General features: G+C 39.8%; 1 long non-coding RNA gene across 4 annotated transcripts in view; it reads left to right on the top strand.

Moving 5' to 3' along the window:
• Positions 1 to 26,198, top strand: part of LOC144292092 (uncharacterized) — a 77,665-nt gene that overhangs the window by 11,348 nt on the left and 40,119 nt on the right. For all 4 annotated transcript variants that reach the window (XR_013359606.1, XR_013359607.1, XR_013359608.1 and 1 more), the window contains exon 2: positions 22,568 to 22,676. This is a non-coding gene — a long non-coding RNA (uncharacterized LOC144292092). The remainder of the gene's footprint in view (positions 1 to 22,567; positions 22,677 to 26,198) is intronic.

Raw genomic sequence — 26,198 nt, 5'->3', positions numbered from 1 at the left:
TCCACACAAATCTTAAAATAATTTGTTCTAACTCTCTGAAGAAAGTCCATGGTATTTTGATAGGGAATGCATTAAGCGTGTAAATTGCCCTGGGTCACCTTGACATTTTCACAATATCAATTCCGCCAATCCATGAGCATGGAATATTTTTCCATCTCTTTGTGTCTTCCTGAATTTCTTTCAGAAGTGGTCTGTAGTTTTTAGGGTATAGATCCTTTACCTCTTTGGTTAGGTTTATTCCTAGGCATCTTATGCTTTTGGGTGCAATTGTAAATGGGATTGACTCCTTAATTTCTCTTTCTTCAGACTCATTGTTAGTGTATAGAAATGCCACTGACTTCTGAGCATTGATTTTGTATCCTGCCACACTGCCAAATTGCTGTATGAGTTCTAGCAATCTTGGGTGAGTCTTTTGGTTTTCTATGTAGAGTATCATGTCATCGGCGAAGAGGGAGAGTTTGACTTCTTCTTTGCCAATTTGAATGCCTTTTATGTCTTTTTGTTGTCTGATTGCTGAGGCTAGGACTTGTAGTACTATGTTGATTAGCAATAGTGAGAGTGGACATCCCTGTCTTGTTCCTGATCTTAGGGGAAAGGCTCCCAGTGCTTCCCCATTGATAATGATATTTGCTGTGGACTTTTCATAGCTGGCTTTTAAGATACTGAGGAATGTTCCCTCTATCCCTACACTCTGAAGAGTTTTGATCAGGAATGGATGCTGCATTTTGTCAAATGCTTTGTCTGCATCTATTGAGAGGATCATATGGTTCTTGTTTTTTCTCTTGGTGATATGATAAATCACATTGATTGTTTTACGAGTGTTGAACCAGCCTTGCATCCCGGGGATAAATCCTACTTGGTCATGGTGAATAATCTTCTTAATGTATTGTTGTATCCTATTGGCTGGTATCTTGTTGAGAATTTTTGCCTCCATGTTCATCAGGGATATTGGTCTATAATTCTCCTTTTTGGTGGGGTTTCTGTCTGGTTTTGGAATTAAGATGATGCTGGCCTCATAGAACGAGTTTGGAAGTATTCCATCTCTTTCTCCTTTTTGGTGGGGTCTCTGTCTGGTTTTGTAATTAAGATGATGCTGGCCTCATAGAATGAGTTTGGAGGTATTCCATCTCTTTCTATCTTTCCAAACAGCTTTAGGAGAATAGGTATGGTTTCTTCTTTAAACGTTTGATAGAATTACCCTGGGAAGCCATCTGGCCCTGGACTTGTGTGTCTTGGGAGGTTTTTGATGACTGCTTCAATTTCCTCCCTGGTTATTGGCCTGTTCAGGTTTTCTATTCCTGTTCCAGTTTTGGTAGTTTGTGGTTTTCCAGAAATGCATCCATTTCTTCTAGTTTGCCTAATTTATCGGCATATAGTTGTTCATAATGTGTTCTTAAAATTGTTTGTATTTCCTTGGTGTTGGTAGTGATTTCTTCTTTCTCATTCATAATTTTATTGAGTCTTCTCTCTCTTCTTTTTAATAAGGCTGGCTAATGGTTTATCTATCTTATTAATTCTTTCAAAGAACCAACTCCTGTTTTGTTGATCTGTTCCACAGTTCTTCTGGTCTTGATTTTGTTGAGTTCTGCTTGAATCTTTCTTAACTCTCTTCTTCTGCTGGGTGTAGGATCAGCAAATATGCTGCTTTTTCTCTAGCTCCTTTAGGTGTAAGGTTAGCTTTTGTATTTGAGTTATTTCCAGTTTTTGAATGGATGCTTGTATTGCGATGTATTTCCCCCTCAGGACTGCTTTTGCTGTATCCCAAAGATTTTGAATGGTTGTATCTTCATTCTCATTAGTTTCCATGGATCTCTTTAATTCTTCCTTAATATCCTGGTTGACCCTTTCATCTTTTAGTAGTATGGTCCTTAACCTCCACGTGTTTGAAATCCTTCCAAACTTCTTCTTGTGATTTAGTTCTAATTTCAAGGCATTATGAGAATATGCAGGGGTCGATCCCAATCTTTTGGTATCAGTTAACACCTGATTTGTGACCCAGTATGTGGTCTATTCCGGAGAAAGTTCCATGTGCACTTGACAAGAATGTGTATTCAGTTGCATTTGGATGTAAAGTTCTGTAGATAATTGTGAAATACATCGGGTCCAGTGTATCATTTAAAGCTCTCGTTTCTTTGGAGATGTTGTGCTTATAAGACCTATTGAATGTAGAAAGAGGTAGATTGAAGTCACCAAGTATAAGTGTATTATTATCTAAGTATGTCTTAACTTTGGTTATTAATTGATATATTTGGCACCTCCCACATTCAGGGCATATATATTGATGATTGTTAAGTCCTCTTCTTGGATAGATCCTTTAAGTATGAGATAGTGTCCCTCTTCCTCTCCCACTACAGTCTTCGGGATAAACTTTAGTTTATCTGATATAAGGATGGCTACCCCTGCTTTCTTTTGAGGACCATTTGAATGGTCAGTGGTTCTCCAACCTTTTATGTTCAGGCTGTAGGTGTCCTTCTGTCTAAAATGAGTCTCTTGTAGACAGCAAATAGATGGATCCTGCTTTTTTACCCAGTCTGAAACCCTGCGCCTTTTGATGGGGTCATTAAGCCCATTCACGTTCAGAGTTACTATTGAAAGATATGAGTTTAGTGTCATCATGATACCTATTCAGTCCCTGTTTTTGTTGATTGTTTCCTTGGACTTCCTCTTTTACAGGGTCCCCTTTAATATTTCTTGCAGAGCTGGTTTGGTGGTCACATATTCTTTCAGTTTCTGCCTACCTTGGAAGTTCTTTATCTCTCCTTCTATTCTGAATGAGAGCCTTGCTGGATAAAGTATTCTTGGCAGCATGTTCTTCTCATTTAGGACCCTGGCTATATCCTGCCAGCCCTTTCTGGCCTGCCAGGTCTCTGTGGAGACGTCTGTTGTTACCTTAATACTCCTCCTCATAAAAGTCAGGGATTTCTTGTCTCTTGCTGCTTTCAAGATCTTCTCTTTATCTTTGGAATTTGCAAGCTTCACTATTGAATGTCTAGGTGTTGAACTGTTTTTATTGATTTTAGGTGGGGGGTATCTCTCTGGATCTGAATGCCTGTTTCCCTTCCCAGATTAGGAATGTTTTCAGCTATGATTTGTTCAAATACATATTCTGGACCTCTGTCCCTTTCAACGCTCTGGGGAACCCCCATTAAATGTAGATTTTTCTTCCTCAGGCTGTCACTTATTTCCCTTAATCTATTCTCAGGATCTTTTAATTGTTTGTCTCTTTTTCCCTCAGTTTCCCTTTTTGCCATCAACTTGTCTTCTAGGTCACTCACTCGTTCTTCTACCTCATTAACCTTTGTCGTTAGGACCTCTAGTTTGGATTGCATCTCATTTAATTGAGTTTTAATTTCTGCCTGATTAGCTCTAAATTCTGCCGTCATGAAGTCTCTTGAGTCCTTCATGCTTTTTTTTAGAGCCACCAGTAATTTTACAATTGTGCTTCTGAATTGGCTTTCTGACATTGAATTGTAATCCAGATTTTGTAATTGTATGGGAGAGAGGACTGTTTCTGATTCTTTCTTTTGAGGTGAGGTTTTCCTTTTAGTCATTTTTCTCAGTGCAGAGTGGCCAAAAACAAGTTGTATTGGGAAAAGGAGAAAAAGAAGAGAAAGAAGAAAACGAAAAGAAAAAAGAAGGAAAAAAGAAGAGAAGAGAAGAAAGAGGAGGGAAGAAAACAGAAAACAAAAAACAAGGGGGAGTATCCTCTGATTCTGTGTACTATAAATCCCTCGACTTCCCCTGGAAGTTTCCAGTGCATCTTGGGTCAATAATTTGTTTTTCCCCTGTCCATCTAGCTGGTCTTCTGGGGGAGGGTCCTGCTGTGCTGATTCTGAGGTGTGAGCACTTGGGGAGCTGCTCAGCCCCCTGCCTGGTGCAGGGCTCACTGAAAGTTGTTTAACGTGTTTATACTGTGAGGCCACTGTGAGGCTCAGTGGGGGTTGTTTATCCTGTGAGGCCCCTGTTCCCTGCTGGCCCCACTCCATCCCGGGCACACGGTGACACCAGGAGGAACAACAACAGTGGTGGGGGCCAGCTCTCCAGCCCTAGAGTCAGCTCCTGCAGTAACAACCGCAGCTGCCAGTCGCAGGGGCCTGGATGCTCCGGGGGCGGGGCCGCTGATCTGCTCACCTCGGGGCCGCCTGGCAGCAGGAGTGCCCTTGCTATCCTGGGCCCTCCCGGCCTCTGCCTGTCCCGGGGGGAGCGCCGGATCTTGGGCCGTGTTCCCGGCGCCCTGTGCTCTGGGGCCTGTGCTGTTGGAATTGTGCTCCCGGCAGCACAGCCCCCTCTGCGCAGAGCCTCTGCCGGAGCTGCTTCCAGGCTGCTCCCGGGGCCGTGCAGCTCTCTACGCGCAGAACCTCCTACCGAGCCGCCTCCGAGCTGCTCACGGGTCCAGCCGGGAACGTGCTGCAGCCCTTTGGGGGAGCTCCGCCCTGGGGTGTGGTTTGGTCTCCCTGGGCGCAGGTGCTCTGTGGGCATCCCCGCCCTCCTGGGATCCTGTTCCAACTGTCTGCCATCGCCTTTCCCTCCGGGAAGATTGGTGAAGCTCCTGCTTCTCCCGGACGGGGCTTTCCTGTCCTGGGGGCACTCGCCGCAGCCTTAGCCCGGCTCCTTGCGGGGCCCTTCCGCCTTGGATGCCTTTTGTTTCTTTTTTTCTTTCCCCCCGCCCACCCCCGCCCCCGTCTTCCTACCTTAATAGAAGCGTGAACTCTTCTCACTGTAGCATTCCAGCTGTTCTCTCTTTAAATCTCAAGCCGAATTCGTAGGTTTTCAGGATGATTTGAAAGTTATCTAGGTAATTTGGTGGGGACGGGTGACTTGGGGACCCTACTCTTCTGCCATCTTGCCCTCCACCTATTTATTTCCATTTTGTGCGGTTATCATCATTTCACAGTGCCTGATTCAAGGAAAGAGTCCTGGTTGCTCCTTCCTGGGAAAGGCTGGGGAAATGTGGCTCTGCTGGGCGCTCCTATGCATTTGCTCCCCTATGATGTTACTGCTGAAAACATACAGTTCATAGACAGAGCAAGGCCCCTGAAGAATGTCCCTGTCATCTCATGAAGGAGTGTCAAGGATTAGGGACAGGCCAAGGAAGACTGATTAAAAGGGACCGTTAGAGCAACGAGTTCATTATTGACCTGATAGGGGAGTTCTCTGGAATAACTCGAGTGATACCTGGGTTGAAGGAGAAAGAGAATCAAATGGGATATGAGGGAGTAAAGGACTAACATGTGCTACTTGGGAAAAGCCCTGTCTGAGGGAGAGGAAAGCCAGATATGAAGTTTTACATTTGCTGAAGGCAAACATTCTCGTGTATCCATCTTTGATTGCAGGGTCTAACATCCTGCCTTGTAAGTGCATTGTTAAATGAGAGAATAAAGAATGGTGTTTTTGCTTTTCTAAATAATTAGGCTTTGACTAGAGGGCAGCTTCAGATTCCTTCTAGAGACTAAATTTTATCACATTTTTGTCATTTCACAGTAGAATTTTTTTTTTTACTGTGTTGGGTAAACAAAATTGGCTTGGCTCTTTTCTTAAAAAATGATCTCTAGATGCAAGGTACACAGTTATATCAGCAAGTATGGATCAGTTATTAAACTATCAGTGACTCTGTTTAACATTTACCAATTTGTGAAATTCTTTTGAAACTCATAACCCCAACTAAGATTATGAAATCTTTCTTTATAAAACAAAGAATCAATAAACCAATTAAAGACCCCTATCATGAGTAACACAGTGACAGAATGAATTTATTAATATAAACTCTTTTTCAGAGATTCTTAAAATCTGAAAATTTGGGCAGCCTGGGTGGCTCAGCAGTTTAGTTCCACCTGCAGCCCGGGGTGTGATCCTGGAGTCCTGGAATCGAGTCCCCTGTCGGGCTGCCTGCATGGAGCCTGCTTCTCCCACTGCCTGTGTCTCTGCCTCTCTCTCTCTCTCTGTGTCTCATGAATAAATAAAATCTTAACCAAAAAATCTGAAGATTTAATTTGGGTTCAAACACTAAAAGGAATATGCCATAAGCTTGCTGCTGGCAAATGTTTCAATCCTCAAAGCCGTCTGGGCTCAATCCCTCTCTACAGGAGGGAAAGGCACAGTCCATTGCCTTGAAATGCTCATGGTATGTCAGCCCAGCTGTGCAGGGAGCCTCTTTCTGGCAGTGCAAAGAGCATACATGGTGATTAGGATATGAGTTGAGGGAGTGATAGCAGGGCTTGCTTTGCTATTTTACTTTTTTCTGACCTGGAGACTTCCAGGTGAGCGTCCTATCAATGCCCTTACTGTGAAAAAGGATTCAGTAAAAATGATGGACTGAAGATGCATATTCGTACTCGCACCAGGGTAAGATTATATTGTCTCATTAATATTTATTATAAAACTATACTTGGTTTTTTTTAAACATATTTAACTTGGCATGAGAAAATAAAAGTATTGTATCTAAAATTACGTGTTTATATTTATGATGGATATTTGGGGATACATTTAAAGAAATAAAAGTCCAGACCTCAAAAGTGTCCCGATTCTTTGACTTATGAATAAGTGCTTAGGAGTAGTAGGAATTATAAATGGCAAACTGCCAAATAAATAGATCATGACATTTTAATACTAAAAACTATGAAAGACACTGCCTTGCAGAGCATTTGCCAGTGAGAGGAACATTCTTGAATGGAGGTCTGTGACCACTAAGTAATGCGTATGAGCAAATACATTTTCAAGAAAGATGTTGAAAATAATGTTAAGTATTAGAAGGGGCATAAAAAGGAAAGAACAAGTCACTGCTTCACAGGTACTGCCTGGTATGGCCTTCCACTGGACTGTGGTCATTCACTTACATATGGCTTTCCCATACTCAAGCATCAGCCTCACCTGCTATGTAAAAACCCACGAGCAGTTCACCCTCCATGCAGCTGCATTTCTTAACTCACTATTTCTGTTTAGAGCACGTTAGATATTTCATATGAACTTGCCACTTGGAAATCGGATGTTTTAAATAGTTGTTGATTTTGCTTTACCCATCTTTTCACTGCATTATCTTTTGCACAGTTCCTTTTCAGTCTGGCCTTTTAAAGGTGCTCATGGTCTGTACATAAAGGACATATTTTTCCAGCTTTTAAGAGACATGCTTAATCCCCTAAGAGTAATTCTAATTTAGGCCTTTCCTGGATTTCACTTTTTACCTTAGCTATAAAATAAAAACTAGAAAAAACACAATAATAATAATAATAATAATAATAATAATAATATCCTTTCTAGTATAATAATATTCTAGCCTTCCACTTCAGTTCTGTAGGCCATAAAAGATAGCCTCGGAGGCCCTGTGAAGAAAATAACTCTTCTTGTTCTTCTGGTGGAGAACAGAAACAGCTTCTGTACTCATTAAAGCAAATCCATAGCAGGTTTCTCCTTCTGGTTTATAACACCATATTTATATTATATGAATATTAGTAATTGGAATATTTACTGAGTATAAAATTACTTCATAAACAATAAAGGATTAGGCAAATATGACTACTTGTAATGATATGACTTAAATATATATTTCACAATGAGCACTTTTTTTTTTAAAGATTTTATTTATTCTTGAGAGACACAGAGAGAGAGAGAGAGGCAGAGACACAGGCAGAGGGAGAAGCAGGCTCCACACAGGGAGCCCGACATGGGACTCTATCACAGGTCTCTAGGATCACACCCTGGGCTGAAGGCGGAGCTAAACCACCCGGGCTGCCCCACAGTGAACATTATTAAAGAGATTTAAGTTAGTTTTAGTTCACCTTAGGAAGTTATCTTACATGTGTGCCGTTTTCATAATGGCATTAATAATGTGTTTTAAAGATGCCAGCATGCAAGCAAAGGAACCTTGGTTCCTGTCATCGAAACTAGTGATGTTAACCAAAATTTGGGCACGATGGTACCTAATATGTTACCGCACGTGATTACCAATGATAGACATGATGGTACCACAGAAGAAAATCACTGCAGTAAAAAAATATACCTTCTGGGTCCTCTCAAGAAAGTGTGATATTTTGGGATGCCTGGGTGGCTCAGCAGTTGGGCACCTACCTTTGGCCCAGGGTGTGATCATGGAGTCCTGGATCAAGCCCCACATCGGGCTCCCTGCATAGAGCCTGCTTCTCTCTCTGCCTGTGTCTCTGCCTCTCTCTCTCTATCTCTCATGAATAAATAAATGAAATCTTTAAAAAAAAAATAAAAGAAAGTGTGATATTTCCAGTTCAGTTAATCAGTTTTTTACTTTGCCTTAATATAAAGTTTATTAATGAGACTGATACAAATAGTGGTAACAAATAGAAAGGCAATTAATCCCATGCCAGGTACTAGTCTGGGCTTTCACAATTATTTATTTAAGAAGCCTCACAGAATTTAGATCTCATAACTTGGTAATGCATTAAAAAACCCTTTTAGGCCTCTGTAAGGTAGATATTCGTATGATCTCTTTGTAAAAAATGAGAAATTGAGGCATAAGCAGGCAAGGAGCAGAATTGAGGTGGGAACCCAAGCAGATGGGCTGCAGAATCAATCCCCTTACCTACCACACACATTTGCCTTTTATTTACTTAAATATTTTGACTCTACTGACTGAATACTTTCTTGTATATTTTTAAACTAAATGAACTGCAGTAATGATCCCAGATATAAAAACCTCATGTTCATTTGAATATTTGAGCCTTAACTCAAGGTTTCTGAAACTGCCTCTAGGTGTCCAGGGACAGGTGGTACCTTTTAGCAGCTTTCAAGCACTAACTGCAGGGAAAGAAAACAAACCCCAGCTTTTGATTAAGGGCACAATCTACAGTGCCTCAACTAGAAGCACCCAGGATTTTAGGCCAAATCCCATACGATTCGTGGAGAACTCCAAAGGAACAGGGTAAATATATATAAGCCTCTTAGGTTTTGCCTCAAACTCTTCTTTACTTCTTTTTCATGCATTATTTGTATTTTTATCACAGACAGCTTTAGTTTTGAAATTGTATTTCCTAAGCATTGAATGGTCGCAGATATTCTTTGCATATTAGTGCAGTTTTCCAAAAACTAATTAAGATTATCAGCCGATGCAATCTAATTAATACCAAGAACCAAAAGACACACTTAAAAAAAAAGTCCTAGAGGAACAATCTATACAAATTCATATTTTCCCTTTTTACTTTGGTTTCATAGGACCAAATACAAAGAAGATATCACTACATTTGGACCTTGACGCATGTCAGTTTCAGTTTTGTATTCACATTACATTTAGTATTTGGATAGTTCTAATCCTAGGCGTTTTTGTCCTATTTCAAAAGATAATTTTAATTCTGTTACAGCAACAACAAAAACTATACTATTCAGCATGTTACATCTTTGAGAAGGTTGAGTTAGTCTACACAAAATGCCATGCCTTGCCTGCACCCTCAGATTTGCATTCTGTGGTTACTGCATGGATGCCTCAGCGAGGGAACACAGAATCCTTTCACTCTGGTTATTGTTTACGGGGTTCAGTAAGGGCTGCAAGTGTGGGAGACAATTTTGCTAAAATCCACAATATACTAAAAGGCTGAATAGTCTTTGGTCTTTTATGAAGAGGCCATGGCTTAAGTCCAAGGCTTAATTTCCTTTTATCCATTTCCAACACCAAATTAAAGATGTTTTCAAATCCTTACCCAAATCTTTGCTTTTTGTTATTCTCTTTTTGGCTTCTTGCCACTGAATCTTTGCATTATTCATGAGAACCCACACTCTTGCATGATTGGGGAAATAAAGGGTTCTGAAGTGCACACCTTTCTTTTACCTACTTGTTAGCAGTCCTCCAAAAAGAGTTGTTGCAAGAGGAATAGGTCAAAACAATTCACTTAAATGAAATTTGTTTATATTTATAGGTTTCAATTATCCATTGAGTGTAAAGGTAGATCTGCTTAACTTTATACACTAGAGAGGGGCTTAGAAAACATGCTTAAAGTTGTTTAAAATCTCTAAGAATCTTATGTTTTGTCTGTCCCTACAAAGAATCAAAAAAATTTAAAAATTAGATAATAACCCCTGCTCCTCCAAAAAAGCCTTCAAGCTCCACAATTTAAAAATGTATTTTCTCTGCAGGTACTTTGTCATGATGAGTGCATTTGAGCATGTTCTGTGGAAGATAAACAGTGGAAGATAAACATAATATTGGGCTTCAGTTATATAGAGCCTTCCAAAAGAAATAAAGTGACTAGTTAATCCTTAGAGTACTGGAATTTGCTGGACTGTTCGCTAAAAGAATATTTAGGAGATTGCCTATGTGTTTCTGTATACATGTGCTCAAATCTTGATGCTCTGGTCTGAGGAAAGAGCAGAAGAAAGACAAGTGTAGGACCCCGGACCTCAAAGTAGAAGGTAAGCATTGTAAAGAATATGTGTGTAGTGGTGTGTGTGTGTGTGTGTGTGCATGTGTGTGGCAGCAGGTGAGAGTGAAGCGAAGAGGACAGCTAACCGTTTACACCACTGTCCTTGGTGACACTTGGCGTTCAGCAGCCAGAATCTCTTAAGAGATTTTTCCTGATTATTTCCGAAGCTGCCATGTGGAAACCTCTGGCCTAGGTGAGCTTTACTCCAAAGCTCCCAAGTATAATTCCAAAGTATTTTGTTTTTATTGATGATGATACCATCTCTCAAGTTTGAAGATTGAACTAAGTTTTATTACAATTCAGTTGGTCATTTTGCCTTGCTGCTAAGTGTGTGTGTGTGTGTGTGTGTGTGTGTTTTCAGCAGTCTCTCTGGATATTGAAAAATATACAGGCACATACACATAAATGGCCAATACCATGAAGCATCTCAGAGTGCAGAAATATGTACTTTTCTAGGCACAGAAGAGAAATCTAACTCCTAAACCCTCTCACAAACTGGGTCTTGAAAATTAAATGAATCAACATCAACCATATCTCTCAATTTCTTGTGTCTGTAGCAGCCACACTGCTGGTGGCACTGACACTAGGGACAAAGCCCTTGTGCTTGAATTGGTTGGCAGTTCATAGCAAAATAGGAGCTGAGACAAGCAAACCAAGATGCTGTAGGTACAGTTATCAAGACACTTACAAATATTGTGCAGTTTCCAGAAAAACTATTTCCTGCCCTGGTCAGGTCAACCTCTGGAGTGATGTCTCATTTCTCTTCCATGCCAATAAATAAGTGGTGAAGATCAGCCTCCTAATGTGGAGGGGGGATCAGCAGAAAAGAATAAAATTGATATTTTATATTGGTAATAGTTGTGGGAATTTTAACTTTATTTTTAAATCTATGCTATTTCAAATATTTAATTCATGGCACATGTTAGTGACAGATTTCAGAAAAGTACAACTTTTTTTTTTTTTTTAGATTCTTAGAAATTGTTGCCCTTTGTTCCTGAAATTTCCCTTGAGGCCTTTGCATATTTCTGTTCTTTTTGTGTGTTCCTTAGTTTCTCTTCTTACCACGAGTTCCAGAGTTTGATTTTGTGAATCAAACAAATTCACATTAAATCAATAGAGAAATGTATTTTGAAAATTTTCCTGTGAGCTGCTGTTTTACCATGTTATCCTCTAGTAGAGATTTCCCATAATTGCACAAGACACAAAAGTGTCTTAGAACATTTTTAAGAAAAACGCATGTAATACAAATCAAAAACACAAGGCTGGAACATCCCTTGCGAAAATCAAAAGGAAGGGCAATTAAGTACAGTTTTTAGACAAAGACTTTGAATCCAGAACTCAGAATCAGATGAATGGCTTGGCTGGAATTATATAATCATACATTGGCAAAAAGCACAACAAAAAACTATATTGAATTGCAGTAATTTTTTAACTTCCTAATAGTACCCTGATAAGATTAAATTGCATCCCACACTGCAACAAATCAGAAATAGTTCATATTTGATTGACACATAATTTTTATTATCTATCCTATGTTAGTCAAAGTGATGAATTGCTTTTATTCTTATTTATCAGGATGAAGGATTTAAGCTTCATCCTCTTCAAAATGACAGATAAGTAATTTTATTTGGAAGTTAGTAGATATTTAATAATCATTCCAATTACTTATAAGTGTTAATTATAGAATATGATTCCCAAATATTTAGTTTGAATAATATTTCAAATCAATAAATAGAAGGCAGCAATTTCATGACTACTCCAATTAAAGCATTCTGAACAAGAAAACAAATCTTCATGTAGAACTGCATTTTAATAACTGTCATCATAACCAGGTATGTAGTTAGCACTAACAAGACTTGATCTGTTTTACCTGTCTTTCCCAGCATTCACCTTTAAGTAAGGGCCACCTCTGTGCCTCATACCAGCTAACCCATGAACTTATGCAACCCACATTCCATACTCAGTTATCCCAGGACTTGCCACATGTTGCCATCCGATTCCAGTTGCACCTGTCTGTTGCCCCTTAGATCACACTCTCATGGTCAGCCTTGCTCCAGGCTGTGATTCTATTTGTAATACTTGGTTTTCCCAGCTATGACTCCTTGTGCTTCTTAAGAACAATGGTTTGGACCCTCCATTTCCTTTCTGGATTTTTGGCTCCTTCTTGTTGAATTCCTAACCTAGCTGTGACATGTAGGATTTGAAGTGTCTGACCAGTACCCCAGTTGAGCCCATTCAGGTTATAATGCTGTTACATATTTAAGAGTGAACTAAAGAAGATTGATAGTAAAAAAAAAAAAAAAAAGATTGATCGTAGTCGTGGTATATGCATTTTTATACGTAAATGAGAAACCATTTTTCTGACATATTTGTTCCAAACCTATATTTATTTCTTCTGGTAAAATGCTGTATTTACCTATCAGCCAAATGCTAATAAAAGTTACTTGATATATGAATTATACTATGAAATATGAATTCACACCATGAAATATGAATTCACACCATGAAATATGAATTTAGGTTTTTTCTGCATTTTGACCAATCCAAAGAATTATTGACATTTATAACTATCTGTGATTAAATGATAAAAGATAATGTATATAAAAACATTTTAAATAGTACATTCTACAGGTGCTTATGAGGATATTATCATTATGTACAGCAAGTAGCCTCAAGATTAACCAATTTTTTAGCTCATTACTAAACCCTGCATGGAGACTGCTTCTCCCTCTGCCTGTGTCTCTGCCTCTCTCTCTCTCTGTGTGTGTGTTTCTCATGAATAAATAAATAAAATCTTAAAAAAATAATCTCCTCCATACCTCATATGAAAACAATTTCTTTTCAAATAATAATGTATCTTAGTGAGAACACACGATTAGCCAACTAATGCAGTCACATGACAATTATTTTGAAGAGTAACATGTAATTTACTTAGCAAAGGAACCTGAATTTTTCTACATTTTATTTATTTATTTGAGAGAGAGAAAGAGAGTGTGAGAGAGAGTGCACGATCAAGGGAGAGACAGAGGGAGAGGGAGGAACAGACTCCTCGCTGAGCAGGGACCCCAATGTGGGACTCAATCCCAGGACTCTGGGATCATGACCTGTGCCAAAGGCAGTTGTTTATCTGGCTCAACCACCCAGACACTCATTTTTCTACATTTTAAAAGATAGGAAAAGTAGGTAAATGTGGGTTTATGTGTGATTCATATTATTCACGGGGAAAAATTTGAATACTCTTCAAAATATGGGTCAACTGATCTCACTAAATATTTTGAAAATGATATAACTTTCTGCCTTGCTTAGGATGTAAGGATCATGTCCCTATCCAGAAATTTAATTTATAACCCACGAAGGAATGCATTCAATACATTTAGTCTTTGTTCTAAATAGTATACTCCAAAATGAAAATACAGCTCACTGGATAAAAAGTGTTCATAACTATGTATTTTCTAAACATAAGTGGACAAATTTGTTGAAATCAAAGCCACATCACAAAAACTAACCCAAAATAATTTGCTGGAGAGAAGTTCATGCATACTAGAACTCATGGAACTCTAGCTCTGGCTAAAGACTTTGCAAATAAATCTTGTGCAGCATAGTGCATTGGGGGTTAGAGGCTATTTAGTATAAATAAGCAAAAACAGAGCTTGTATTTGACATACCCTGTTACAGAAGGCTTTCCCCCAAGGTTTTCAAGTATTGGAATTCATAATAGAAAGCCAAATATGTCTTTGGAGGTTTAATGGATCTCATCAATTATATGACATTTTAAAACGTTTGTATTTGGACCATGAGCTACGTACTATTTGAAAAATCCTAATGATGCTTGTTCTGGGGATATGCCTGAAATTTTAATTTCCAAATTTGGGAAATCATTGAACTTTATTACAGGAAAAGGTAACTCTAGACTCTGTGCCAAGCAGAATATAAGGTTTTTCATTTATAACTCTCAGTTTCCTGTAACAACCAACAAGGTAGGCATTCTTCACACAATATGTAGAGAAAGACTTTGCAATTCAGGCTGTAAGAACAAGCTTTGTGGGGAGTTCTCAGACTCATTCATTCATTCATTTATCTTAAGCAAATAAACTAATGCTTCATTCATTGAGAAAGATATGTTTATCTACCACAGATTAAAAAGGAAATGGCACAATTCCCACATCTGCAGGAATGAATGGTCATTGATCCAAGAAATTCCTTTCAAGAATGGGATGATGGAGCAGGAGTTTAGAATCTAGAAAAGATCAGAGAAAGACTAGAAGATAGACTTATGCTTCTGGAAAAGGTACTATATATCTACTGATAGATACAGGTTTCATAATTTCATTTTGAATCTCAAGGTGCTGAGGGACACCATATTCTTTCAGTATTCTTTATTCTTTTTCCTTTCCTGGTAGTTACTCCATACTTCAGAGCTAGCGTATTCTCCTGAAAGAGTTCTATCTTTTTTTTTTTTAACTTTTATTTATTTATGATAGGCACACAGTAAGAGAGAGAGAGAGGCAGAGACACAGGCAGAGGGAGAAGCAGGCTCCATGCACCGGGAGCCTGACGTGGGATTCGATCCTGGATATCCAGGACCGCGCCCTGGGCCAAAGGCAGGCGCCAAACCGCTGCGCCACCCAGGGATCCCTCCTGAAAGAGTTCTAGGAACCAGGGCAGCCTGGGGGGCTCAGCGGTTTGGTGCAGCCTTCAGCCCAGGGCATGATCTTGGGAGACTTGGGATCGAGTCCCACGTCGGGCTCCCTGCATGGGGCCTGCTTCTCCCTCTGCCTGTGTCTCTGCCTCTCTCTCTCTCTCTCTCTCTCTCTCTCTGTGTGTGTGTCTCATGAATAAATAAATAAAATCTTAAAAAAAAAAAAAGAGTTCTAGGAACCAGAGAAAATATTACAAACTTCTCATTCCCCAGTGTTTTGATCCTCAAATTCCTGTGGAGGAGAACCCAGGAGGCTTTTTAAATTAAATTCAGTTTAATTCAGTTAAAAAGTATTCTCTTTCTCAGAAGACCATCTGTTACGCCTCTCTCTGATTGTTCTTTTCTCCCTTCTTATGTATTAACTGGAAAACACCATCACTTCCACCTTTGGAAACTCTCCTTCCACCCTCATCCTCATTTGAGGCAAAGATGAGATGAGCTGCGTTTATATTAAAGTTCTTATTTCAGTTTGTTTAAAGGCTTGACTTATTTGAAGCACTCATTTTCTTTTTTTGACTCCCTAACCTGAGCAATCTGTCGACAATCTATGACCCAGTGGAAGAAAGGTGACAAAGCTGGGGTTGGCAACATGCAGTATGTAGACAAGAGTGATTTTTTATGACCTTTGACATAGTCTGATATGAGTCATATCTGCGTCCATCTGATTCAGTATTCTATTACCAATAGAATATCTAAAGAGTATGGCATCAAGTTTCATATTTAGGTTCATCCAGCTTCTTTTGGTAACATACAACCGTAATAGTTTAGAGCTAGAATGGACTTCTGCTTCTCCACTTAGTCCAATGCCCTCAAGTATCTTATAAAAAAAGTAATAACTTCTGACACATGCCAAATAGAATATTATATAAGGCTTTTTATATACATATTCTCTGAACATATATTTTATATTCTCTCAAATTCTTATAATAACCACTAGTGGAGAAATCATTATCCTCAGTTTATAGTTGAAGGCCCTGACATTCAGAGAATTTAGGAAGACTTTAAGATTTCTAAGAGGGGGAGAAGCAGACATTTAAAAAAGTACTCTGTATAATAGGGAAAAAAATGCTCAGGGCACAAAATTAGATGTGATGAAGTCAGTTGTGGCTTATTGTATTAGTCTCAGCAAGTCATGATGTAGGTCCCGACTAGAGACTGTGGGGATGCAGAGAAGGGAAAAATAAAATCAATAGAAATTTAGAGTATAGAACCAATGAGATGTAGTGATAAATTTGCTGTGGGAGGTAGGTGGAAGAAGACACAAATCTAACAACCAATTATTGGCTTAAAGAGCTGCTAAAGAGGGGCACATAGGTGGCTCAGTTTAAGTGTCTGCCTTAGACTCAAATCCAGATCCCAGGGTCCTAGGGTCTACCCCTGGTTGGGGGCTCCTTGCTTAGCAGGGTGTCTGCTTCTCCCACTTCCTGTGGCCCTTCCCCACTTGTGCTCTTTTTCTGGCTCACTTTCTCTCTCAAATAAATAAAATCTTAAAAGCAACAACAACAACTGGCTGAATGGTGGGGCACTTGCAAAGATGCAAAGCCCTGACAAGAAGATTTGGGAAGTGGGGTTGAAGCAGAGAGCAGAACAAGGGTGCAGGGAGCAAGGAGATCATGAAGTGCTGACATGGTACTGGCAACTTCTTCAAGCAGTTTTTAGGACTGGAGATCTGAGGATACATTTCTGCCCAATGCCCTCTCACCCTTTTCTTTCCCCTTATCCGTGTGACAATCCAAATAGTGCTTGGGCTTTGGATTTGAAAATACACATGTTAACGACATGTTCTGAACAACTATAGGGGTTGGTATTTAGCAACTCACTTGATTGAAGACCTTGTGAATTTTGGTGTGTGTTTGATGAAAATGGGCAGCTAAAAGCTCAAAGACGCTATTTGGGTGGAGTAGTTTACATAGTAGGAAAGTGTCTCCAAAAAGGGAGGTGTCTGGAGATATATATGGAAAGAAATATGCGGGGGGCAGGGTGTGGTCTCTGTTATTAATGCATCCCATGGAGTAAGCTTGAACCCTGATGCAGACAGGGGCTGCAGGGAAGATCTTAAGGATCTGTTTTCACTGGCACAGAGGCATCTATCATGTGGTTTAGAAACCTAGGTGGTGAAGTAAGAACAGGTTAGGGAAGAGCATCATTTTCCTCTCAAGACTAAATATTTTGGGATTTTAGGCAAGATGGCGGAAGAGTAGGGTCCCCAAGTCACCTGTCCCCACCAAATTACCTAGATAGCCTTCAAACCATCCTGAAAATCTACGAATTCGGTCTGAGATTTAAAGAGAGAACAGCTGGAATGCTACAGTGAGAAGAGTTCACGCCTCTATCAAGGTAGGAAGACGGGGTGGGGGGTGGGGGGAAGAAATAAAGAAACAAACGGCCTCCAAGGGGGAGGGGCCCCGCGAGGAGCCAGGCTGAGGCTGGGGGGAGTGTCCCCAGGACAGGAGAGCCCCGTCCCGGAGAAGCAGGAGCTGCACCAACCTTCCCGGGCGGAAAGGGGCTCGCAGGGAGTTGGAGCAGGACCTGGGAGGGCGGGGATGCCCTCGGGCTCCCGGGGACACTAACAGACACCTGCGCCCCGGGAGAGTGCGCCGAGCTCCCTAAGGGCTGCAGCGCGCACGGGGGACCCGGAGCAGCTCGGAGGGGCTCGGGGGCGGCTCCGCGGAGGGGGCTGCGGGGCGGGAGCTCGAATCCAACAGCGCAGACCAGGAGCACAGGGCGCCGGGACACAGCCCGGGATCCGGCCTCCCCCAGAACCCAGATGGAGAAGGACAGCAAGGGCCCAGGAGGGCCCAGGACAGCAAGGACGCTCCTGCCCCAGCTGAGCAGAGCAGCGGCCCCGCCCCGGAGCCTCCAGGCCCTGCAGACGGAGAGCTCCATGGTGACTGCGGGAGCTGAATCCTGGGCTCCAGAGCTGGCCCCGCCAAGTGGGCTGTTCCTCCTGGGGCCTCACGGGGTAAACAACCCCCCCTGAGCCTCACAGTGGCCTCACTGGATGAGTTGTAGGAATGGAGTAATCTAGTTCTGAATGGTAGTTAAAATGGAGTTCTTTAATGAAATCCCCAGGGAGTACATAAGAAAGAAGAGCCAAGGGCAGTATTCAAGAGGCACTCACGTTTAAAAGAAAGACTAAAGGGGGAAATCCGTAAAGGAAAGTGAGGCATTTCCCCTAATAGGGTAAACTATTTTAATTTGAAATCCAGCAGGGAGACTGTGTCAGACTGAAGGAGCTTATTTAAAATGATTTACCTTGCAGGCAGTAAAGTATTTCTTTTTCGTAATTCTAAGGTAAAATGTAATTTTAATTTAATGTAGGCTTAACTGTTGGTTTGTGAAGGGTCTTTCATGTTCTGTCTCTTAAGTAAGTCTTTAATTACTTCTAGATTGAGAGCCTATCTAGAAAAATTGTGATTTCTTCCCTTGCTCCTGAATCTGTATTTAATAACCGAATGTCTGCAAATAGTACCAGGCAATGCAGTAATTATGCAATTACTAAAGGTCATTGTTGGCATAAATATATTTCATTTAGATGCAAACTTTTCCTGCTATATTATAGACACTTCATAAATACACTGATCCATGTTAGAAATTGGTACAGATTTGTCACATATTGATACCAATAGTTTAGAAGTAGCCTAAATTTATTATTTTGTCATTTGCTTCCAAGATGACAATAATTTCAGGCATGTGTTAGGCACTTGATCTAGTTCTGCTCCAACCTCTGTTTCAAAATTGTGTCTATGCAACATAATTCGCTACAGGATAGATGTGTTTATTTTCTGGATATAACAGAGCACTGGGCCTAGCCTTAAAAGACCTGAAGTTAAAATCCTCCTCCTTCTGTTTCTCAGATGTTATACTTGGGCAAGCCAGTTAAGTGTATTTCAACAAATTCTTTGCTAAATTTCTAGTCTTACCAAGTACCGAAAAACAAAGCTAAATAAACTATAGTTTTAGAAAAATACAGACATACATAGAACATTTCAAAATAATGTGTGAGAGGTATGTGCAGAGCCTAGGAGTTTGACAGAGATCTTTCTTTTTCAGTTTGAGGAATAAAGGGTGGGCAGCTATTTCTAGAGATGTCTGGGATGGTTCTTTTTATTTTATTTTTTTACTTTAAAATTTTAAAATATCCATTAACGCATAATGTATTATTAGTTGCAGAAGTAGAGGTCAGTGTTTTATCAGCCTTCTATAATACCCAGTGCTCATTACGTCACATGCCATCCTTAATCATCACCCAGTTACGCCATCTGCCCACTTCCTTCCCCTCCAGGGACCCTCAGGTTGTTTCCTATGATTATGAGTTTCTTATGATTTGTCTCCCTCTCTGATTTCATCTTTTTAAATTTTTTCCTCTTTTCTCCTATGATCCTCTGTTCTGTTTCTTATTAAATTCCACATATGGGTGAGATCGTCTGGTAATTGTCTTTCTCTGATCGACTTATTTCACTTAGCATAATATCCTCTAGTTTTATCCATGTCATTACAAATGGCAAGATTTGATTTTTTTTGAGGGCTGAGTAGTAGTCCATTATGTGTGTGTGTGTGTGTATTACATCTTCTTTATCCATTCATCTGTTGATGGACATCTGGGCTCTTTCCATAGTTTGGCTATTGTGGACATTGTTACTACAAACATTGGGGTGCAAGTACCCATTTGAATCATGACATTTGTATCTTTGGGGTAAATCCCTAGTAGTGCAATTGCTGGGTCATAGGGTAGCTCTATTTTCAACTTTCTGAAGAACCTCCACACTGTCTTCTAGAGTGGTTATACCAGCTTACATCGTCTGGGGTGATTCTTAAGAGGTAAACATGTGTGGCAGTTTTGGGGGATGGGGAAAAGTTGGTGACTGAAAGGTCATAAGGTGGTTACTCAACCACAGAGAGTATAAAGGCAGTGCTAAATGAACAGCAGGGTATGCTTGGGGAACTCTGGGCATTTTGTATTACTTGAAAGTAAAATATGAGATGTGGAGTCAGCTACAGAGGACTTCATAGGCCAAATGAAGTCTTGGGCTTTGGAATGCGCTTGAAGGGACTTGTTAAAGTATGTTGAGAATAGCAGTCACAGTCAGATTTGTGCTGCTGTTACTTATATAATTCTGGTGGCAGTGTGGAGGGTGCTTTTGAAAGAAACAAATCGAGGCATTTTTAATGCTTCAGTGAAGCATGATAAAGGCTTGAATTTGGGAGATACTTGAGTCAGGGAAAGGAAGAGCATAAGAAAGAGTAAGGAGGTATCTATTTATGACAGTGCTTGCTGAACTAGAAAAAGCAAAGCTTGAAGAGTGAGAAAGACCTGAACTTGAACCTACCTTCATCATTTAAGGGTTTGAGCCCTTGGCAAATATTTCCTGACTTTCTGCATTTATGAAAGTGAGGGTGACACTGCCTTGTCTTATCATGGAGATTAGATATAGCCTAAAGCACCAGAAGACATGCTAAATGTAGAATGTCAGTAAATGATTACTAGTATTACTATTTACTTGATATCACTTAACATCTCTAAAACCCATACTTCTCTCCTACAAAATTGTAGGTTTGTTATGATGTTACAATGAAGTAGTGTTTGTTGATGATGAATAACCTTTAGATAAACAGTGTTTTCAGAAAAAAAAATGTTTTCCCTACTTGAAAGAAAAACAGCTTTGGACCTCATTTTTTTTAAAAACTATTCTTATAAACAATGTAGTTTATTGTTTCACTGAATGAAAGCAAATACATGAGAATATTGTCTACTGACATGCTAATAATGAGCATCTTTGAGATTTAGCTCTATGGAGTTTTACATTATAGTGGTTAAGAATAGGAGAACTGAGGGGTCAGACAGATGGTTTATTGTATGTATCTGACTAAGTTAACTTAACCTCTTTATGCCTCAGTTTCTTGATTACTAAGTGGCTAAGTGGCTAAACCTGCTAAGATATTTGTGAGGATTAAATTAGAAGTTACATATGTAAACTCCTCTGCTGTATGTTTGGGTACCAGTCCTTGGGTTGCCAAGGATTTACTAAATAGTGGCCAGTTTTTTTTCAGTGCAGTGTTCAAAAGAGTGACTTTATGGGCACTAACTTATTTAATTAAAAAAAAGAAAAAACAAATAACATCCAAAGATGGGCATTACTTTTATGCCCCATTTGCAGACTTAGGAATGTAGACTGAGAGGTGGGATTTCATTTTTCAAAATCACATAGCAAGGGAGCTAGCTCTAGAGCTGAGGATAGAATAGTTCCTTATATTCAGTGTTGCATTCCCTGAATCTGATATATACTCCTACTAGGGCCTATGCTGGTGTCTCTCTCCCCTCACCCCTACCCAGCCGTGTCTTCCTAACCCCCAGGGTTGTAGGACAGTGTCTGTTTAAGCACAATGCAGTCAAGAGCTATAACACAGACTGTGGTTTTATGCAAGAGCTGAATGCTGCTCCCCACTGTACTGAGCTCTGTATGGTTCAGTCTGCCTAGGGTTTCAGCTCTAGTTTGGCTCCCTTTCCCATGAATAAGTGGTACTCTCTGACAATTCCTTACCTCCTATTCGCACCAGGGCCTGCCCAACTGAGGTGTATATTTCTGGGGTGAAGGAATTTTAGTGATGTCCTCTGAGGGTCTTATGTTCCTCCCTTCCACCAACCAGAACAGCCTCAGCCTGTTTCATATGAGCTGATAGGCTGTAGACTTAATTACCACATGAGTATGGTCATGGGTTTTTTATTGCTGATGGACAGTGTGCAAGCCCTTTTCAAACCAAGCCATAGACAGATATCTTTATTATACATGATAATAATAATATCAATAAACAGGGTGGAAGGTAAGAGCTGGAAGTATCTCATTTGTGAATAGACATGCTCATTTATGGAAAAGCTCTATTAAAAAAAAAAGAAAGGCTCTATTTCTCATGTGTCAAGTCTACATGTCTTTACAGATAAGGACAAGTAGAGAAAACCATGGAATTTGATTTGCTTTACTTTTTTTTAATTTAAGGATTTATTTGTTTGTTTGTTTATTTGAGAGAGGGACAAGGAGAGAAAATCTGAAGCTGATTCTGCACTGAGTACAGAGCAGGACATGGGGCTCAATCTCATGATCTCATGACCGCGAGATCATGACCTGAGCCGAAGCCAAGACTGAGACACTTAGCCAGCTGAGCCACCCAGGAGCCCCTTGATTTGCTTTTCAAATAAATATATGTTTATCCAGCTCACATTCAAAGTAAGCCTTGGGCAGCCTGGGTGGCTCAGCATTTTGGCACTGTCTTTGGCCCAGGGCGTGATCCTGGAGACCCAAGATTGAGTCCCATGTTGGGCTCTCTGCATGGAGCCTGCTTCACCTTCTGCCTGTGTCTCTGCCTCTGTGTGTGTGTGTGTCTCTCATGAATAAATAAATAAAATCTTTATTTTTTTTTAAATCTTTATATATATATATATATATATATATATATATATATATATATATATATATATAATCTGCACTGTTTGTAGGACACAAATGCCAGACTCGAAGACCTTCAAGCAGCACTTTGAAAGCAAGCATCCTAAGATTCTACTTCCTCCAGAATTGGCTGATGTTCAGGCATAAAGTTGTTTACAGGTGATTTCATGACACCTTTGACTCTTGTTTTGTAAGATTTTATTTATTTATTCATGACAGACACAGAGAGATCGAGAGGCAGAGACAGAGGCAGAGGGAGAAGCAGGGACTCGATCCCCAGTCTCTAGGATCCTGCCCTGGGCTGAATGCAGGCGCTAAACTGCTGAGCCATTGGGGTTGCCCACCTTTGACTCTTCTACTGTCTCAGACCCTAGGTAACAAACCTGTAGCTGCTTTTCTAACAAACTGTTGATCAGCAAAAATAAAGGGGCTACAGAAACACTCATTTTTATGCTGTTGTTCCCTTTTGGGCTTCATGCAAAGACAATTCTGCGTAAGTGTACAGTTGATTCTGATTTGGAAATCTGAAAATCAGTCCATCCTTGTTATAAAAATTTTTTCACAATTGTAATTATATTGATGGTCATATTGTGTAAAATAACTCACTTAATAAAGTAGTACTTTGATTTTACAAAAAAAAAAAAAGCCTTATACTCTGAAGTATTTTAGGCTTGGGGGACTCTACACTTTAAGTGAATCACCATCATGATTTACATAGCAATAATTGCCATTATGGTTTTATTTACTTTTCCCTGTTCATTTGTGTGAGGATACATTGGTGAAACTACAGATAAGTGTCCCTAATTGAAAAAGAAAAGTTAAATTGTTCTTGAAAAAAAATTGCTCTGTGTATCTATTTCTGTCTTCACTTGTGGTGCCAAAGAGGTAGGTTATAAGGCACAGATGCCCCGGGTGGTGTTCTTTATAGAAGTTATCCATGCATTGGGACAGAAAGGGAAATAGCTTTGAACTTCTTTAAATCCAGCCAGAACTACACTAACTCATGAATAAACAATATCATGTGTTTTGGAAAAATATCAGCTATCATATCCATATGTGTTTTTCTGAAGGCTTTTATGTAGTGGTTTTGATTCTTATCTCAAAGTCGGTTGCTGCATTTCATCAAATAATTGCCACAGACCCCTGCCTAAGCAAAGCGTTTTGGTGACTCTGTTACTAATAAGCAAGATTTAGAAACCAAACCAAACCAAACCAAACCAGACCAAACCCAAAACTAGCCATCTGTCAAGTTTGTCACTTGTCTACTCTTTGAAGAAGCAACAAATGAGTTACAGATGGATCATTATTTACAGTTCCCTGACATGTCCAAAGGGCTTGAAAGATGTTTTCTACAGTGTTACCACTACACAGCATTTAAAACTTCCTCTTAAAAGAAGCTCCTGCTGCTGCTTCTTAGCAGGTGGCCCATAGAACTGTAGGAGTTGGTTGATCACATTTTCTCCATACCAGGACCGCTGCTCCATGTTATAAGGAGTAGACTCAGACGAGGAAAAAGATTTGTGCCTATATGTTTAGGAGTGGTGCTGGACAGTCACACTTGATTCCTTTCTTGTCCTCCTAGCAAGACTCTGAACATGAGTCCTTGTTCACCAATGCTGGGTGGCCACCATCTTCCCATTCCAGGGTAATTGGCCCAGATGTCACCTCCTTACAGACAGTTTTCCTGACCATCCTCTCCAAGAAGGTCTCCCTTACTACTCACTACCATTGTGTTCAGTTATTTTCTTCATACACCTCCCACAAGTTTGTGTATGAATACCTTTAAAAAAATGATCCATCACTCCTTTGGGGTTGTAATCTCCAGAATCCACATCTGTTTGGCTTATTGCTGTTCATCCACAGTAGCACATTGTACAGAGCAGGCACTCAATAAAAGTTTGTTGAGCAAGTGTGAAATGAGGAATTTCATAGAACTGACATACCGCATCTTAGGTCTTTCTTTACCTGCCTTGCTAATGTCACCATTCATAATAATTTTTAAAAATTAATTAAAATAGTGTGTTACTTTAGTGGACAAAATTTTCACCTTTAAAAAAAAAAACAGCTGGCATAGAGTTCCTTTTGGAAAAAGAACTTCTCCTCCAGAAAAATACCTATATAGTCTACTTTGGTTTAGGATAGGAGAGACACCAGGATATGCTCTATACTACTAAGATGAAACAAGTTGTTAGAGAAAATGCTTGGTGTAAGATGTTACTAGAAATCAGAGTTGGAGAAGGGAGCCGTGCATCACAGCGGGACCCTGGAACCTTTAAAAACAAAAAGTGTTTACCAGTTAAGAGGTGAACACTTTCTCATGGCAGGATAACCACAGTCTTTAGAAAGCACAGCTGTCTAAAATCTGGTTTTAAGTTATTAACATTCTCTGGCATAAAAGTACCAAACTTCGGAAAAGTCTGCTGTGTGCACATATTTTTGGGAGAAATTTTGGGAAAACCAGGGAAAAGCAGCCATGCCCACCCTTGGTCACTGTGGAAGTAGGAGCTGGAACAGCTGCAGAGATGACAGGTGGATATAAGTTAAATGTAAGTGGCCTCTTTCAAGTTGTACTTTAAGTTTATACCTTGAAAATATTTTTGGTTGATTGGTTATGGACTTAAGTTAGTTATGCACTGAGTGTTGCATATAGATTCAGACCCATGTACATATACATAGAATATAGTCATTGGTTAAAAATAAAATGTTTGGTATTTTTAGTGACATGTGAATACAGAAGCCGAAGTGTGAGTTATGATTTCTGTTTTTAGTGGTAGGAATTCTATATCCTCTGTCAGCTGCCTGTAGAAATTTGTGGTGACCACAATCAATTTCTCAAGGGAATGCTAGAGAATCCTAAGCTTTACACCTTGTGAAGGAAACTGGCCTCCTGCCCTGGCTGGGGGGTAATGGTGAGGCCATGAGAAACTAGGGTCTTTCATGGCAGGCCAGACTACACCCAGGACTCCCCTGGAAGAAAGAGGTTCTTGGGTGATTTGAGGGTTCTCTTTGGGACTTTAATCTCTAGAGTATTGTTTTTTTTATTTTGGTTGTCATTGAGAATGTTACTTATAGGTCTGTACCTTTTTCAAAGCCAGCCAAGTCTGGAGAAACACTTGTTAAATATAAAATCCGCATGCTTAAGGGCATTTGCTTTTTCTCACTATACCAGATATGCAATTAAGAAGTGAATGTCAGGTGATGGACTTTCAAAAGAATTATTGATCATCCTTCCTTAGGATGTAAAAGTCAGTAATGAAGACTCACATTTGTTTTATCTTTTTGGTTTAAAAATTGTAGGATGGTAATACCTTATTAAAATATATAAATACATAAATTACCATTTATTTCAAAGCCACAAGTAAAATTACGCTTTTGCTCATGTAAAACGAATCTCATTGTACTCTTACAGTTTAGTGCTCTTGATGGCTTGATTGTCTTCTTTGAGATGCCTTAGTATGTGGGTATAACATAGAATAAGGGAAGCTTCCCAAATGGCTTTAGAGCAGGTTCATATCTGGTTCTTCAGCCGAGTTTATATTTATGTATCTTCTCTTGAATTACTCAGTAGTAATTATTTCAGTAGTCCAGTGTCCCTAAATGTGTTTCTGCACTAGGATCATTCTTGTGTTTAGTGATCTTCAAGGAAAAATATGTGTGGGAAAGTGGCAATGCTTAGAAGTA

The sequence above is a fragment of the Canis aureus genome, chromosome 21 (assembly GCF_053574225.1).
Source record: "Canis aureus isolate CA01 chromosome 21, VMU_Caureus_v.1.0, whole genome shotgun sequence".
Lineage (NCBI taxonomy): Eukaryota > Metazoa > Chordata > Mammalia > Carnivora > Canidae > Canis > Canis aureus.
This window is presented reverse-complemented; position numbering and strand designations above follow the sequence as displayed.